The following is a 12419-nucleotide window of genomic DNA, read 5'->3' on the forward strand; positions in this document are numbered from 1 at the left end:
GAGAAAAACATGCAGGAGTGCTATTCAACACATACCCCACCACAACAACAACAACAACAAAAATCCCCTTTCAGTTTTAGCTCTTGAAATTCAGACATTGTAGACTTCTGTGTTAGGGTTGGGTTTGTTATTTTGCTGAAAGTAAAACATTGTCTCCCCGTGGTGGGAAAACATTAATGTATAATGTGTATATATAGACGGCTTTATATGAAGTTCAGGTGCTCAGCCTTTCTAGTGTAACACTTTGATAGTAAGGGAGAGTTGTAACTTACTAAGTTCATGTCCTTGCATGAAGTAGAAATTTAGATCCATGTAATAGATATTTAAAAAGAGGGAATTTTAGAACTTGGAAATTCTGTTACAAAATGTTGAGAGAATTAAAAGCTTAGTTCTTTATATCCAAGACAACCATTGGGAAGAGACTTTCAAGCTGAGGTCTTCTAGGAGTGGTTTTGGAAATAATTTAATTGATGACACTGATACAGAGAAGCAAGACCATGTACATGATACTTACAATAACTTTGGGAGGCATCACTGTTCATAATCAGAGTTACTTTATAAGGAGAAACGAGCTGATACCACAACCATAGATGAAATGAAAATTCATTGAAAAAATGCACAGGGAATTTTTGCTTCAGCAATAAAACTTTGAAAAGATGATAACCATAGTGTAGTGTTGATTACAAGCTGAGCCGGCTTGTGATACAGCTGTTGAAGGCTGGAGGAGATAAATGCAATTCAAAGATGTATCAAATGAGGTTTACCAATTGAAATAAAGAATGTCTTTAGTGCCATTGTACTAGGCATTGAGAAGATGGCTTTAGTATTGTATGAAATTCTGGTTGCTTGTGTTGAGGGTGATTTTTAACTCCTTCTACTAAAACAGGATAGTGTCTAATACAAAACAGGAGAAAAGAGTGTGTGATTTTAATTTTCTGAGCCCAGCACTCAGTAAATATCCTTTTAGTCACATTAAAAGGAAGAAGAGAGGAAAGAAGGGAGAGAATAAATAATACAAAACCTTCCCTGGATGTATGAGACATTACCAGATCTCCCACAAATCCCAATCATGCAAAATTTACTATTAATTTAGAAGGATCCTGCTTTTTGACCAGCCCTGCTGTAAGCAGTTAGTAACAGTTGAACTGCAGAATGAAAATACTGCGGCGTGATAGGCTGCAGACCCTAAGGGAAGTACAGAGTAAGTTTTACCAAGAGACAGAATGTTTCCACCAGAAGCCTCTTAGGGCTGAGCCAGATGAACAGAGTGAAGAAAATTTATTTTTAGTGATACAAATCCAGCTCTCTGTGTGGTACCCAGTGAGGCCACCTTACTGGCTTTCACATCAGGAGAGGAAATGACTGTAAGAGACTGAGGAGCTGGAGGCAGTAATGTTTAGTGAAAAAATGGATGTACAGCTCACTTGGCAGATGTCATGGAAAGAGCAGGAGATGTTTAGTGGTAACTAAATGGATGCTAGAGTATCTCAGTAGTTTTGAGGGGAAGCTTTAGGAGGGGATTTTGTATTTTGTGTATTCTTGGAGGTGGTTTTCTATATTCTGAGTCTCCATTTGTATAGCAGGCATTGAAGGTCAGAACTATTTTATCCTGTCTTTAACCATGAGAAGAGTAAAGGATGATATTTTCTGAACTGTAACATCAGGTAATGCTGTGTGCAGTAATTGATTACAAAAAGAGGTGACCGGGCAGTCCTTACCTTTTTTTTAAAATTCCTATGGTGTAGTGAGACTGAAAATGATGACCAGTAAGCCTGCTTTTTTTTCTGGTTTTCCTAATCTGTTTTTTACTTTTATATAAAATTTTACTATGCTGAGGTATTTGATAGGTTTTACAGGAATTGGAAAAGATTCTGTGTGCTTAAAACATGTTTTCTCATGGTTCTATTTGAGAGAAATGTTTGAAGAAAGATCTTTCTTCAAAATGGAAACTAAAAGGAGCAAGCAGCTGTGCTTTGGCTTTGCCCTGCTAGTGTTAATCCTAGAACTTCAAGTTAGCCAGTTACCTGGCCCCTCTTGCACTGGAACAGAACAGTTTTCCACCAAGGGAACAAGCTTTAATGCAGGAAACAGTCTTTCTCATTCAAATGTACTCTTGGAGCAAATTTTCCTTTCTGATGTGCATTCAAACTCTTCATTCACAGGGGAGAAAGTAGTGTCAGATAAGAGACTGCTGTTCTAGTGTAGCTCCTTATAAATTGAATATACTCCTTTCCTCATATCTGAGTGCATTCTCTTTATTTGGTAGCTTTTTATGTACATCTTTGGCAGAGAAGTTTCCCTATTACCCAGCCATTTTAAACAACAGCAAAAATCCTGTGAGATTTGTAGTATACGGTGGTTCTCCAGTATGAGAATGGCTGCTTCACTCTTTGGAGTACTTTAGGATGTTAATGTATCTTGATCAATATGCAATGCTAAACAGTTAAATGGAATTTCAAATAGAGGCTCAGGCTGCTTGGTTACCATGGCAGACACAGTAGGAAATTCATGCCAAAGTTTGGAAACTAAGATACACAAAAGAAAACTTATAAACGGAAATAATCACTTTGGAGAGCAAATATACTTGTTTATATTTTATTAGAGTCTGCTTCCCAAAGTATACAGTTTTAAAATCCTATTTTATCAAGCAAATCTTAATTGCCAGTCCAGAGTTTTGCACAAAGGAGGCAATATTCGCAAGCAGGGAAGAGTGAGATTCTTTGTTGGCTTGCCCTCTAACTGTAAGAGCATTGAGTGAATAGAGTAGCCTCTTGGAGACAGAGGAATTGAATTGCTTAAGTACTGTAATCAAGGTTGACATATTTTCAGTGTACACTGCCTTGTTTCACAGATGACTCAGATACACTCGTCTCTCTAAAATTTGTCTGTGTTAGTGACTGTATGTATGTTAGATCATATATGTATGACGTGTATATATATGATCTCTATATATTTAATGGTTTGTCTATGTTCCTGGTTGCATATATATCCTTTAATTACTTGTGTATGTTGAAGATCTTGCCATATTTAATTCACTTTCCCACAGTTGTCTTAAGGCTTGCTACCTGTAACCAAGATCTATATGTGACTATTTTAATGGGGTGATTTTCAGTTTGATAGGTTCCCTGTGTAATTAGCTGTCTGTGAACACAATATTTGGGACTGCAGTCCTGTCAGGGTGTTGTGGCAAAATCTGATCCTGTTGCATGTGACTTGCTGTACAGTTTTCCATAGGTGTAGTCACATGCAAATCATGCAGTTATTTTTCTCTTTCTGAATGTAAATTAGTATGTCTATTTCCATGTATCTTCTCCAAAGTCTTATCCCCCAAAGGGGAAGCTGTTGCACAGAAAGGCCAATCTGTGGCTTGAGGGAGATGTTACTTTTAAAGACTTCCTGAAGATCGAGGTTAGAGCTCGAGTTGGGCATTGCAATTATGAGCACCTACCCTAACATGTGACTCTACCTTATCACTTTATGCATTGCATAACCTGGATTGGAGATTATGGTAGACAGTTGGAGGCTCAGGGAAAGCAGTTTAGGTTATTATTAAGAAACTATGATGAATTTGCCTCTGTCTTTATTATACACGGTCTCTTGGGAAGGGAGGCTTGATGTCATTATAACTGGGAAGTAGTGGTATTGGAACACGAAATGTTGGAGGTGATGGAACAAACAGTTTATTAAATGGTGTTCAGGAGTTCTTGTTGTTAACAGTAACTGTTATATTGAATTACAGGTTAGTCTGCTTTTTGCTGACCTCTTTTAGAAGGACTTACTGAGCACTTTATAATTAAAACAAAAGTAGAACGTGAAAACATCTGGAAGATTATACTAGGGCTTAACTCAAAGGAAAATAAGAATTTGGAGGCCACAGGAAGAGAAGAATTGTGCCACTGATTAGCCACAGTAAATAAAACTGTTTCATCCCACTAAGTTTAACATATGGTAATTTATAGTTCTATGGTAGATCTGTAACTTCAGGAAAAGAAGTAAAAGGGGAAAAGCAGCAGAAGTGGAAAGTGGACTGATGTGACTGACTAACTGGCAAGAGGCAACTGTAGGAAACTTGGGAGATGCAGCTAGGCTACTTGAATGTATGTGTTCCCACTAACCTCTTGGTAGCATGCAGTGGAGGAAGATACTTGAGTCAGTTTGGAGGCACTACACAAAAAGAAGGGATTGATGTTGGTGACTGACTTAACTGATCAGTACTTGAGTTCTAATAAATATTTAAGAAATGGAATGGAGAAGAATGTTAGAAACAAGAATTGAATAAATCATATTGCATTGTATAAATCAGTAGGTCCATCTCTTCATACAGGTCTATAAAAGTGTATTATTACAGAGCTACTTAGAGAAGTGGTGAAAATTGTGACATCTGAAAACTTTTGTGTAAATACTGAGGACAGGACTGCTTATTCTAGTAATCAGTGTAAGTGCTATGTATATAAGGAATGTTAGACATCATTGTCTCTTCCTGGGTACAAGACTGTGTTCAGCAAAAATCAGAGGGGAACAAAATTTGGAACTGACACTTTTTTCCACGTGTTAACTTACCAGGGTACCTTGCTTCGATTGTATAAGTGAATAATGAACAGGAAGTGGGAGTTAAAATCTGGCAATATTTGCAATTCCATACAATAGTTAATGCAAAAAAAAAAAAAATTCCGTAAGGGTTATTAAACTTCCATATTTGCAATTTAAATGGCTTCATGATAGAAATCTAGGATGGACAATATTCCATTAATGCAGCTGACTTCGTGAGTTTACTTCTGGAACATGTATCTACCACTGTTGAAGAAATGGTAATGGAGTAAAAAGTCGCGGAGAAGAAGTCCAGTTTGGGGTCCATGATTATGAAGTATGTATTTGCTATGACTTGTTAAATCTGTGTCTTAATTTTTAAGCCAGTGAGGGGGAGATCAGTATAAAATATGACCTGTCACCCATGGTTTTTAAATAGCCCTGAGAGATCGTTATTTTGAACTTAAAACTGCACAGTGAGATCTCTTTCTTACATATGTTCTTAAAAAGAGCTGAGTAGGGGGAGAAGAGGAGGAAGGTGTCTGCATCACATGCACAACATACGTGATTCTGAATTAGGTTTCTGCTGGAGAGGTTTTTATCCAGCAGGCTGAGTTACAGTTGAGGAAAAAAAGACCAGGCACTGGGGAGAGACAATAATGCTGATATCACAGCTTCTTCTCCCTTCTTCCTATGAAAAAGAAGGCAACTAATTGCTTAAACCAAAATAGAACATCTAATTCAGTTCATGTCTGTTGGGAATGTGTGATACAGTGACTTTATTCAGAGTTGTTTGAGTTTAACCAGTCTGTTTACAGATTTAGTGTGACCAAACACATAACACTGGAGTCATAGTCTCAATTTTTATCTGAGTTGATCATGTCATTAACTGGCACCTGCAATGAGGGGAACTTTGCAAAAGGAACTGTGGATACCTCTTTTGTTAGCTCTTCTTCAGTATAGGTTTCTGAGGGATTGTTTAGAGGCTCAAGAGCAAGTTAAAGCTCATACATTCTTTTTGTCTCGTAGTAAAGCAGTGTTGTGCAAAGTGTGTAATTTTAAGTGCTTTTAGTGAGCAAAGGGAGCAGGTTTTCTTCTGCAGGTGTAATAAATAATTGACTTTGTTAAATATGGAGAAAGAAACACCTTTTGAAAAGTTACAGTGTTACATCACTTGCCTGAACCTTAGTGGTTTCATTATAGTGCAGCTGAAGATTGCTGGAGTTGCTTAAAGTGCTTCCAGTCGACTTTGTGCAGTGGGCAAGCTGTTGGGTTTCTTTTGGAGATGCTAAGCTCTCAGACCTTCTCAGGACTGACCAGGACAGGCTCAGGAGAGCTGTGTCATGATCAGTTCATTAGAACAATTCGGGTCTGACCTGGCTCTTTGAACAGCACTGTCCCAAGTTGTGTTTTGGTCTTCCACTCAAAAGAAGCAGTGTCAGCATGGGTGAAAATTTTACCAAGTGAGTAACGCCTTGAATTGAAGATGCATGAAGTTTCTAAAGGAACAGCTTCAGGGACTTCAGACCTCTGTTGGGTTGTGACAGGTGGAAGCAACAGCAGCATCTGTGCTCAGAAGACAGAGGGATTTTTGTGTGGAGGGGTTCAAAACCTTGTTTCAACATCCCTTAGCCTTCCTGGCCTGCAGTAGTTCAAATGTGTTAATATTCCTGTACTGTTTTAGTTCCCTTTGCTCAGTCTTGTAAACAAAGAGTAAATTGATGCTGTATACACCTGTGAAGTGAATGGGGACTTGCAAACAATTTTTTTTTTCTTTTTGAGTGTGCTGTTCTGGGGTTTTGAACACTTTTTAAAAATAAAAATATGTACTTTTTTTAGAATTATTGGTAGACTAGTGCTTTCACCTTAGACGACTTCCGAAAGAATGTGCTGATCTATACTGTAACCACAGAAATGTTTTGGTTTATAGCCTTACTAAAATGGAGTTAACATTGTTATGGTATGCTGTAAATCAAACAGTCCTTTATGTGTGTTCTTTATGGTGTTCACATCTACTTTCTTGATCTTGCCAATTATATAACCATCAGTTCAGTTAATAGGACATAGATTTATTTCAAACCAGTGCATGCTCTTTGCTCTGTTTGAGTGCTTAGAGTAATTCTTCTGGAAACAGAATATGATTATTTTATTGGATCCTTCAGAAAACTGCACTGATCTCTGCCTAAATATGGATTTATGTCCAGTTATCTGGATTAGAGCTTTTCTCTAAATGTAAGTGGTCATAGTTGTCAGCTGTATGAATAAATGCTTAAATCTTGTTAAGTAATGTTTTTCTCCTTTCAAAAGTCACGTGTGTGTCGTATGGCCCCAAGTGGGAATTAAATCTAGAAGGGAGAAGAATATCAAGTCGCTTCCCAAATTTGCAAGCAGCTTTGTACAAAATTGATCTTTAAGACTTTGTTATGGATGATTTGTGTGGCAGACTTAAAAAAAATTAGGTTAAATAAAATTACTTGGTGTCCGTGTTTTACTAGCAGAGCTGTTCTTACAGAGTATCCTAGAAACTATCACATGCCTTAAGTGTTCCTGTTCAGCATTTAATCAAGTGCTTTGTAACTTGTAAAAAACCTTCTGCAAAGATATAGGAACCCATTTATGAGGAACAGTACTGCGAGTGGCAAGCTATTGATGCTTCAATTCATGGAGTTGAAAGATCAGCTAAATTTTAAATGCAGAACTAAAAATAATATTTTTATTGATGTTTAGAAATGTGACTTTATTGAATGCATTATAAAGACCTAAAATTTCCTTAGCATTAATGGCTTTGCAAGGCTCAGGAGACATTTAAAACTACTCTGTGTACACACACACAACACCTATTATGCAACCCTTGAAACTAAGCACATCACTCAGGTATGGAAAAAGCAGCTCTTACTTATTTAAGAAACTATCCTTACATTTAAGAAACCTATTGTCGCTATAAATAGGGCAACTTTACAAATGGTGATTGTCTACTGGCTTTTTATTGAACCCTGAAGAGAATTCTAAATTTTTATTTTCTTTTTGCTTTCTAAGTGAAAGATGAGAAGCTTTTAAACCATTTTTTCTGGGGGGCTTCTGAAGTGAACTTGTGTTGACTTGTACACTACCTGAAAGGTTTGTGAATAGGAAGGGATGCTGGAACTGATGTGAGTTCTTGCCAGACTTTAAACTTTTTGCTGAGAAAGCCAAGTCAGCAGTCTGTCAGCTTACGTGCAGTTATATTTGTAGAAGCCAGTTTGCTACTGACAGGCTGTGGCACTGTCAGCTGCACTGAAGAGTGTTTTGTTAGGGCTTTATACTTGCAGGAAGTGTTGCCTGTTGTGTATTTTATACAAACTAAGCAGAACTCTTGCCCTACATCAATGGTTTTTATAGGGAAGGACAACCAACTTGTTCCTGGAGATTTTTTTGCTTCCTGAAGTGCCTTTAAGATGCAAACCAGACCTGTTAAGTAAGCTGGGAGTGGCCCTGTTGCTGCTGCTTTGGTTGATCCTAAGCTTAGGATTCCAGGGCTATTCAGGTTGGAAGGGACCTCTGAGAGTCTCCAGTCTAACCTGGCCAAAGCAGGGTCAGCTGTGAGATCAGACCAGCTTGAAACAACAGTAATGTAACTACAAATTATTCTGTTGCTAATATTAAGTGATCTGTATTTGGGATATAAAACCAAAAAATCTGGAAATCTACTCCTTTGGTAATAAAGTAATTAGAGAAATTTCCAGTGTGAAGTATTGACGCTGGTATTTCTGGCAGAAATTTGTGTACAGAAACAAGGAACAGAGTTGGCCAGAAAATTCTACAGAATTATTCCACTTTCTTGTGTTCCTCAGCGTTCTCTGTCCTTCGTCTAGCTCTGCAGGAAGGAGAGACATGGAGGAAAAATAAACAAGTTTAGTTTTCCTTGTCCTTGCTAATGCAGTGAGCAAGTCAGGTAGGGCTCTGTCCTGTTCACAGGAGAATCTGTAAAGCAAAGGGCTGCAGCAAGGGTTGCCTTGCCTCTTTTTTCAGCAAAGTTTTAAAGCGCATCTGTGAAGTTCAAAGAAATTCACTTAGTAATAATTCTAAGAGTTGATTTCTTCTGTTACTTGTACAGCATTATAGCAAGCACAGCTTTCTCAAATTGTTCTGTTTCTAGACCAGAGACCATTAAATCCCTGGACAGCAACATGTGGAAGAGATAGCAGGTTACAGGCAATCAGTTGTGAATTCCAAGCTCCAGAAATACTGAGGAAATTGTTTTCAAAAGTACATCATCTTGGTTCTGTGTCTTCTCTTTTATTGTGCACTAGAGCTGTACATACATAGCCAATCTGTAATCTGCTGTTCAAGATCAATTAATTCTCTGGACAAGAGAGATTTTCTTAAGAGGATTTTTTGGCAGTAAAATTTCTATTAAATGTTTGCCTTCAATATTCTCAATCTCACAGCTATGACCCATTGAAAGCCAGTCTCCTGGCAAATGTAGTATTAAATACTATTAAGTATCTAAAGGAAACCTTTAATGAATACAGTTGAAATTACCTGAAATAAACTAATAAAGTAATTAATTTAATATCTTGGCAATGTTTTCAGCTTGGAAAGAATTGTAACATATATGACACATTTCATTCAAGTAAAATTGCAGAAAGCTGCAAATATAAGTTAGGAAAAGAAAAGATACAGTAAGAAATAACAGCTGTCAAGGAGTGTGATTAAATGCTGACTTAAAATAATGTGATTCACTGTTTAGGCAATCTTATTATGGAAGCTCGAAGTCTAGGATCAATAAAATAAATTTTGGATAGATATTAATCCTTGGCTTTGACCTTAGAATTACATGCAGCTACAGAACCAAGGTTATTGATGTCCATCCTAATCAGACATCAGAATCTGAATACTTAGATATTTGCTTCAGACTAAGTTACCTGGTTTTGGTTGGGTTTTTTCTGCCATTTTCTTCTTAATGTTTGTGCAGTTAAAGCTGTGATTAATATGTTCCATTTGACTGCCCTTCTACTGGAAGTCATGAATCCAGGGTGAATAGGCTACTGTTAGACTGTTAGATGATTTTTTCCCCTCCCTCCCTCCTCAGCAGAGTGGCAGTAATTTTGCTAAAATAGTGTGCTGTGAGAATTAACTAAATGAGACTAGGAAGTTCCCCAAACAGTTACATGGCTCATGTTTTATTTCTAGAGTATGTATTCATCACAAAAACCTAAATGTTCAGTTTTTCTTCTGTGAGTGTGAGGTTCTCTTAAGGTCGAGTTTTAATCTGTCCAGAGACAGGACTTGGAAGCTGTTGATGCCCAAGGAATACCAATTTTGTTCAGCTGTGTCACTGGCACTCTACAGGTGTGCGAGGTTCCTGTTGTTGCCTAAAAACTGTTATTCCTTGTCCCTTTGCCCGGGGGGTATTTGCAGTACCCGCTGTTTGTTGGAAGGAACAGACTTTTAGCACAGGTATCAGTTGGCCAAGGTGCCAGTACCAGAGCCTTGATTAGCTGGGATATACTTCAAGGCTTGTACAGGTAAGGGATGATGGTCTTGATTCCTTCCCTTGCATCAGCTGCCCCATTCTGCTTTCAGTCATGATTACTGAAAGTGTTGCTCTCATCATGAATCATCCACAATTGAGTAAGTTTTCAAAGTGGACAGGCTGGAATAGTGCTGAGTGTTTTTCAGAAGAAAATTTTAAAGGCATTGGGACAGGAAGTGTGCAAATAGCTTGCTGCCAGCTGCCATGGTGAGGGTGCCTGCTCTGTGCTTTTAGCCTCCATGTCTGGCAACACTTAGTCCCAAGATCTTTCTGGGTTTTTTTAAAGTACATCACCATTCTTCTAAGAGGGGGGCAGTTCATATCACCTTGTTCAGTAAAGAGCATCAAATCCTAGGATTTGACAGTTTTTTATGGACTCAGATCTCATGTAAAAGCTTTTCTCTTGAGAATCACATCTTGCACAAAATAGCAAATGGGCTTAGTGGTGAGCTAATGAAACGCCGAGTCCCAGGCAAGATTGAATTTTATGAGTAAGCACTTTTCTTGTTTATAGCAAAATCCGATAGCAACCTTCAACCATGCAGAAATAAAGAAAATGTCTCCTAGTTCCTGTGCCCATTGATTCTACTCTCTTTCAATTAAGAGAGATCTAGACCAAAGCAGTACTTCAGTGCTTGTAGATTTGACTTATCTCCATGAGACAACTGTGCTATAACTGAAAGCAGTAGCTGCATGTAAATAAAAGGCATGGCATCCCTATCAATAGAAGCCTGGTTAATTCTGGGTTGAATTAGTTTATTTATACTTCATTAAGTTCTGACAGCTTTTCACTGCCATCAGGTTCCCAGAGAACAGCTAGAATAAGCACAGTGAAGTCTGTGCTTAGATTTAATTTATCAGAATTTCATGTCTTGCTGGGTCTGTTACCACACAATTTCATGAGATGGGGAACTTCATTCACACCAAAGTTGTTGGGCAACAAAAACAAAAGTTAGTGATGTAAAACCTCACCCAGACAGAAGAGCAAGGTAATAGTTTGAACATAGCCACCTATTGACTCTGCTGCTTAAAGGGACAGTGAAGATTCAGAAGGTGGTGGGTGGTAATGCCTGTGTCCTCTGCTGGCTGGGAGAGTCTGTGGTTCTTTCATCATTCAGTATGATTCAGGCCAAGTTTACTTTAGAAGGGATCTTCATTCTTGGGCATTGAGTCCTGCTGCAACTTTTGTCCAGAGGATAGAACCTTGAGTCTCATAGGTTTGCTCTAATTCCCTATTTATTTGCAGTATGGAGGATGCATCCATGTGTTTGTGTAGCTTGCTCTTCCAGATAGAAATGCTACCCCAATTCTGAGAGTTCTCTCTTGACATCACTTGTTTTGTAGTGATACAGGACAATGGAATGTTACACAGTCTAAGACCTAACAGCAAGGCCTTTAGGATTTGATCTCCAGCTTTGAATCCCAGATTTGCATCAGCCTGGGAATGCTCTGTGGCAGGCATGCACATTATCCTGCCATCTCCCAGTAGAATAGTATTCTATTTAATTTCTCCTTGAAGAGGTATTGGTAATACTCTTTTCTAGCTTATAATGGATCTCTGGGCTCTGGGGAGTAACTTTTTAGTCTGCTGACTTAAGAAATTGTAATACATCATTTCATTTTGGAGTTTTTAATCAAGAGGCCATACACCTGATTAAACTGGTTTATAATACATGCTGCAAAACATAAGTGCAACTTTAATATTGTTGTGTATATATGCTTATCATGCATATCCTGTAGTTAAATTTGCCTTGGAAATGGCTCACCTGTGTAGCTAGTTAGGATTTTTCCTTACTGACAGGTCTAGTTTCTCTTGGAGTAACTCTATGAATACCAAAGATCTGCTGCTCTTCCGACCTTGTCCTCTAAGGTTTAATACTCTGGAGCAATTCTATTTTATGTGAAGCTTGTTTACTTTCTTTTTTATTGCTGGCCTGATTTCCTCTGACTAAATATACTGAAAAAGTAGATATCAAATTAGAATTCGAGCCCCAAATCACAGCTACATCTGAGGCCTGTAATACTGTTGAGTATCTGCAGCTTTCTAATTACAGACTCTGAACCTAGTAAATAGGGAGGTTAAAAAACAAGGTTGAACCTGATGTATGATCTTGCATATTTAATGTGTGGGGTTTAATCTCTGGATGATGAAAGATTTAGTTGTCTGTTCAGAAGTGATATGGGGATAAACACGGGTGACACAACTGAGAGGGCATTTTAAATTGCTTTTCTGTTCCTTTTGATTCTTCTGACACTTAGTGCTAGATCTTAATTTGTTTATATTGAAATTACTCAGTTTTGTTAGCACTTATTTTGTCTGAGTTATATTTGAATTGTTTTCAGAAGCAAATTACTTTGTAGCTCAGTGGTGTAAAAT

At 37.9% G+C, this 12419-nt stretch overlaps 1 protein-coding gene across 7 annotated transcripts in view; it reads left to right on the forward strand.

Annotated features, from left to right (window-relative positions):
- WDR20 (WD repeat domain 20) overlaps positions 1 to 12419 on the forward strand; it is a 45512-nt gene that overhangs the window by 14804 nt on the left and 18289 nt on the right. The window lies entirely within an intron of this gene.

This window comes from Corvus kubaryi, unplaced genomic scaffold (assembly GCF_017639235.1).
Source record: "Corvus kubaryi isolate FWS band 111438036 unplaced genomic scaffold, C.kubaryi_AGA036_p1.0 66, whole genome shotgun sequence".
NCBI classification, from domain to species: Eukaryota; Metazoa; Chordata; class Aves; order Passeriformes; family Corvidae; genus Corvus; species Corvus kubaryi.